Here is a 5,664-nt window from a genome sequence, read left to right as displayed (position 1 = left end):
TCCTGGTTGACCCATTCATTGTTTAGTAGCATATTGTTTAATCTCCATGTACTTATGGTCTTTCTAGACTTTTTCTTGTGGTTGACTTCAAGTTTCATAGTGTTGTGGTCAGAAATTATACATGTATAATCTCAATCTTTTTGTATTTGTTGAGGCCCGATTTACGACCCAGTATTCTGGAGAGTGTCCCATGTGCACTTGAAAAGAATGTGTATTCTGCTGCTTTAGGACGGAAAATTCTGAATATATCTGTTTAAGTCTGTCTGGATCAGTGTGTCAAAGCTGTTGTTTCCTTGTTGATTTTCTGTTTAGATGATCTGTCCTTTGATGTAAGTGGGATATTAAAGTCCCCTACTGTTATTGTATTATTATCAATGAACTCAAACTTTCTGTTTGTTATCAATTGTTTTATATATTTGGGTGCTCTCATGTTGGGGACATAAATATTTACATTTGTTAGATCTTCTTGTTGGATAGACCCCTTAATTATGATATACTATCATTCTTCATCTCTTGTTACAGTCTTTGGTTCAAAATCTAGTTCGTCTGATATAAGAATGGCTATTGCGGCTTTGTTTTGACTTCCATTTGCATGATAAATGTTTCTCCGTCCTTTCACTTTCAATCTGCAGGTGTCTTTAGGTCTAAAATGAGTCTCTTATAGGCAACATAAAGATGGGTCTTGTATGGAAACATGAATTTTTAAAATTCACTTTTTAAACATTACTTTTTTTGAACTCTTTTTAAAATAATTTATTATTTTTTAAATTTCTTTTCAGTGTACCAGAATTCATTGTTTATGCACCACACCCAGTGCTATATGCAATACATGCCCTCCATAGTACCCACCACCAGGCTCACCCAACTTCCCACCCCTCACCCCTTCAAAACCCTCAAGTTGTTTTTCAGAGTCCATAGTCTCTCATGGTTCACCTCCCCTTTCAATTTCCCTCAACTCCCTTCTCCTCTCCATCTCCCCATGTCCTCTGCATTATTTCCTATTCTCCACAAATAAGTGAAACCATATGATAATTGACTCTCTCTGCTTGACTTATTTTACTCAGCATAATCTCTTCCAGTCCCATCCATGTTGATACAAAAGTTGGGTCATCCTTTCTGATGGAGGCATAATACTCCATAGTGTATACGGACCACATCCTCCTTATCCATGCATCTGTTGAAGGGCATCTTTCCACAGTTTGGTAAACATGGCCATTGTTGCTATGAACATTGGGGTACAGATGACCCTTCCTTTCACTACATCTGTATCTTTGGGGTAAATACCCAGTAGTGCAATTGCAGGGTCATAGGGAAGCTCTATTTTTAATTTCTTGAGGAATCTCCACACTGTTCTCCAAAGTGGCTGCACCAACTTGCATTCCCACCAACAGTGTAAGAGGGTTTCCCTTTCTCCACATCCTCTCCAACTCACGTTGTTTCTTGTCTTCTTAATATTGGCCATTCTAACTGGTGTAAGGTGGTATCTCAACGTGGTTTTGATTTGAATCTCCCTGATGGCTAGTGATGATGTGTCTGTTAGCCATTTGTATGTCTTCATTGGAGACATGTGTCTGTTAGCCATTTGTATGTCTTCATTGGAGAAGTGTCTGTTCATGTCTTCTGCCCATTTTTTGACATGATTATTTGTTTTGTGTGTGTTGAGTTTGAGAAGTTCTTTATAGATCCTGGATATCAGCCTTTTGTCTGTCTGTACTGTCATTTGCAAATATCTTCTCCCATTCTGGGGGAAGCCTCTTTGTTTTGTTGACTGTTTCCTTTGCTGTGCAGAAGCTTTTGATCTTGATGAAATCCACAAAATTCATTTTTGCTTTTCTTTCCTTTGCCTTTGGAGACATATCTTGAAAGAAGTTGCTGTGGCTGATATCATAGAGGTTACTGCCTATGTTCTCCTCTATGATTCTTTTTAATCCTTCTAGAATTTTTTTTTCTTTACAGTATGAGGCAGGAATCTCTCTCAATCTCTTTTAAGTATAGCAATCAAATGTATTGTTGAAGAGTTTGTCCTTTCTTCTGCTTTAATCACAATTCTTTTGGCTGTGGTTTGTATAAGGGCTCAACTCAAGAATGTGAGGGCAGTTCATGACTCATGTTGACACTAGCACAGGAAAGTCAGGAACTGAGGGTACTCTACATCTTTCAAGAGCCAAGTAGTTTGTCATCTTTCATGGGCCACAGGACTTATTCATCACTGCTTCTCTCTGGCTCCTCCTTTTTATAAGCACCTGCTTCTGCTTGCACATGTGCCCCATGGCTATCAACCTCAATCTGTCTGATTTGGCCACTGGACTGCACACTGTTATTGACTATGGGGTCTATACAATGTCCATTTGAAAGGATACTCTGCTTGACCCAGTCCAGGCTATAGATTGGTTCATCTTAAGTCTAGGATCTATCTCTGGTCCAGTCACGTTGGGTCAGGGTGGGGAACAAAGTTAGAATAGCTCCTGGGGAGATCCACCTCAGGGCTCTAGATATGATTAAGCAATTTCTTTAAGAAGGATGAGTCCTATACAGGACACGGAATCTATCTACTAATTCTATAGTCATACATTAAGTTCTCATAAGGAAGGTTTTTTAAAAATCAATTTATAGGGACACCTAGGTGGCACATTTTGGTTAAGAGTCTGACCCTTGGTTTTGACTCAGGTCATGATCTCAGGGTCCTGGGATCAAGCCCCACATGGGGCTCCATACTCATCATGGAGTCAGCTTAAGAGTCTCTCTCCTTTCTTCCTCTGCCCCTTCCCACCATCAAACAAATAAATAAAATCTCTTAAGATTTTATTTTTTTATTTGACACACACACAGAGAGAGAGAGAGAGAGAGAGAGAGAGAATAACAGGAGGAGCAGCAGGCAGATGGAGAGGAAGAAGCAGGCTTCCCATTGAGTGGGGAGCATGACACAGGCTTGATCCCAGGACCCTGACTGAGATCATGACCAGAACCAAAGGCAGATGCTTCAACCAACTGAGCCACCCAGACACTCCAATAAAATCTTCCTAAAAATCAATTTATAGATTTTAATCAGTGAGGACATTTGGTAGAGGTTTTGTGAATCTGAAAATTAAGGATTAGTTTGAGTTCATAGGTCATTATTGAGAAACACTGACTTAAGTCCAGCACTGCAACTTCTCAGATGAGCAAACTGAGGCCCAGAGAGGATGAAGGATTTGCCCTGGTCCACATGGCCTGTCAGTGCAGACCTGGTATGAGAACCAGCGTTGGCAGTACCGTGAGGCAAGCAAATGTACAATTTAAGGAGGCCCTCACTCTCAGAGTCATGACAGTGACCCAGGTGACTCCCCGGCCTCACCCTCAGCCCCATCCCTGATTAGAACTCTAGGATCCTGACTACCAGGAGGGACAGATCAAGCACATCTGATTTGAAGGATCTGGGTGAGGGGGACTTATGGAGAATTTTCCTGCATTGCTATCTTCAGGGAGAAGTTCCTAAGGAAGATTGGGTAAGCTGGTTTCCCCAAGGTGAAGGATCTGATTGTTTGGAATGGCTGCTCACTGGAGGAGCCTGAAATATCCTCTCTTACCAGAGCATTGAGGGCCCCCAAGTCTGGGCACAGAGTTCCTTGCCTGGGCTATCTTTAGCTGATTGCTGAGGGTTGCAGCATTTCTGAGACCTGGTGATGGATACTTCTCTCTTCCTTCTTTCATAAAAATAGGTCTTCAGTCCAACCAGTCTTGTAGGCTCAGTTCTTGCAGAAATGGAACATGTAGGGTTTGGGTTTCTCTTGTCTCCTGTCTGGTATCTGTTTCCTTTGTGCAGAACTGCTTACTAAGAATTTTACCACAGGAAGATTTTAAGAAAGTTAGTGCTGGCTTTGTTGTTGGTCAAGGGGAAAAAAAAATCACCAAGAAGCTCGTTAAGACAAAGAAGAAATAAAGGAGAGAAGAACAAAAGAGAAATGTCCTGAATAAGTTTGTGACCCTTTCTCTACTCCCACTAGCTCCTGCCTGCTCCCACCTACTCCCACACACAATCTTTTCCACCTGGACTTCTGCTTTTCTCTCACCCTGATTTGGTGTATTCTCAACGTGGAAGCCAGAGGGATTTGTTAAAATATGAGTCAGAGCATTCCGGTTGGAAAGGAAATGAAACTATCTCTATTTGCAGATGGCATGATCTTATATTCAGAAAATCCAAAGATATACACTAAAAAACTATTAGAACTAATTAATGAATTCCCTGAAGTGATAAGATACCAATGATAAGATTAATTTTATTTCTATACATTTGTAATAAGCAATCCAAAAATGAAATTAAGAAAACAATTTCATTTATAAAAGCATCAACAAGAATAAAACACTTAGGAATAAACTTAACAAAGGAAATGCAAAACTTATATTCTGAAAACTACAAAACATAGTTGAAAGAAATTAATGAAGATCTACATAAATGGAAAACATCCCATGCTCATAATTCAGAATATTAATTAAGATTGCAATACTTTCCAAATTCATCTATAGATTTAATGCAGTGCCTATCAAAATCCCAACTGGTTTCTTTGTAGAAATTGGCAACTGATCCTAAAATTCATATGGGAATTCAAAAGCCCTAGAATAGCCAAAACAATCTTGAAAAAAGAAGAAAAAGTTGGAGGACTCTCACACTCTCTCTGTCTCAAAGGAATAAATAAAATCTTAAAAAAAATAAAAGGACTCCAAGTTGTTCCTCTACAAGGAAATCTCGAGTTAAAAAAAAAAAAGGCAAAAAACAGTCTGAAAAACAATCTGAGGGTTTTGAAGGGGTAGGGGGTGGGAGGTTTGGGGATCCTGGTGGTGGGTATTATGGAGGTCATGTATTGCATGGAGCACTGGGTGTGGTGCATAAACAATGAATTCTGTTACACTGAAAAGAAATTAAATTTTAAAAAAAGAAAAAAGAAACATAGCTGTAAATCTTCATGATCTTGGATTTGGCAACGTATTCTTTGCTACAACACCAGAGGTATAAGCAATAAAAGAAAAAAATAGATAAACTGCACTTCATCAAAATTAAAAATTTTTGTGCTTCGAAGGACACCATCAACAAAGCAAAAAGGCAGCCACAGAATGGGAGAAAATATTTGCAAATCTAGGATATATAAAGAATTCTTGTGACTCAATAAAAAGACAAATGACCCAATTAAAAAAAATACATGAGGGATTGGAATAGACATTTCTCCAGAGAAGATAAATAATAGCCACTAAGCCCATGAACCGATGCTTAACATCATCAGTCATCAGGAAAATGCAAATCAAAACCACAGTGCAGTAACAGTTCACACCCACTATGATGACTTGTATAAAAATAAGATTAAGTGTTAGCAACAATGTGAAGAAAGAACCCTCAGGACTGGTGTGTAAAATGCAGTCACTGTAGAAAAACAGTCTGGCTGTTTCATGAAAAGTTAAATGTAGCTACCAGCTGACTTAGCAGTTCCACTCCTAAGTATATACCAAACAGAAATGAAAACATAAGCCTGAATAAAAACTTGTATATGAATGTTCAGAGCACCATTATTCCTAATAGCCAAAAAGTGGAAACAACCTTGGATTCTATTATCAGATGAATGGATAAACAAAATGTGGTATATACAGACAATGGGATATTTGGCCATACAAAGGAACGAAATACTGAAATGTGCG

The sequence above is a fragment of the Lontra canadensis genome, unplaced genomic scaffold (genome assembly GCF_010015895.1).
Source record: "Lontra canadensis isolate GAN:19392208 unplaced genomic scaffold, GSC_riverotter_1.0 scaffold20, whole genome shotgun sequence".
NCBI lineage: Eukaryota > Metazoa > Chordata > Mammalia > Carnivora > Mustelidae > Lontra > Lontra canadensis.
The sequence above is the reverse complement of the archived record's forward strand: the minus strand, read 5'-3'. Positions refer to the sequence as shown.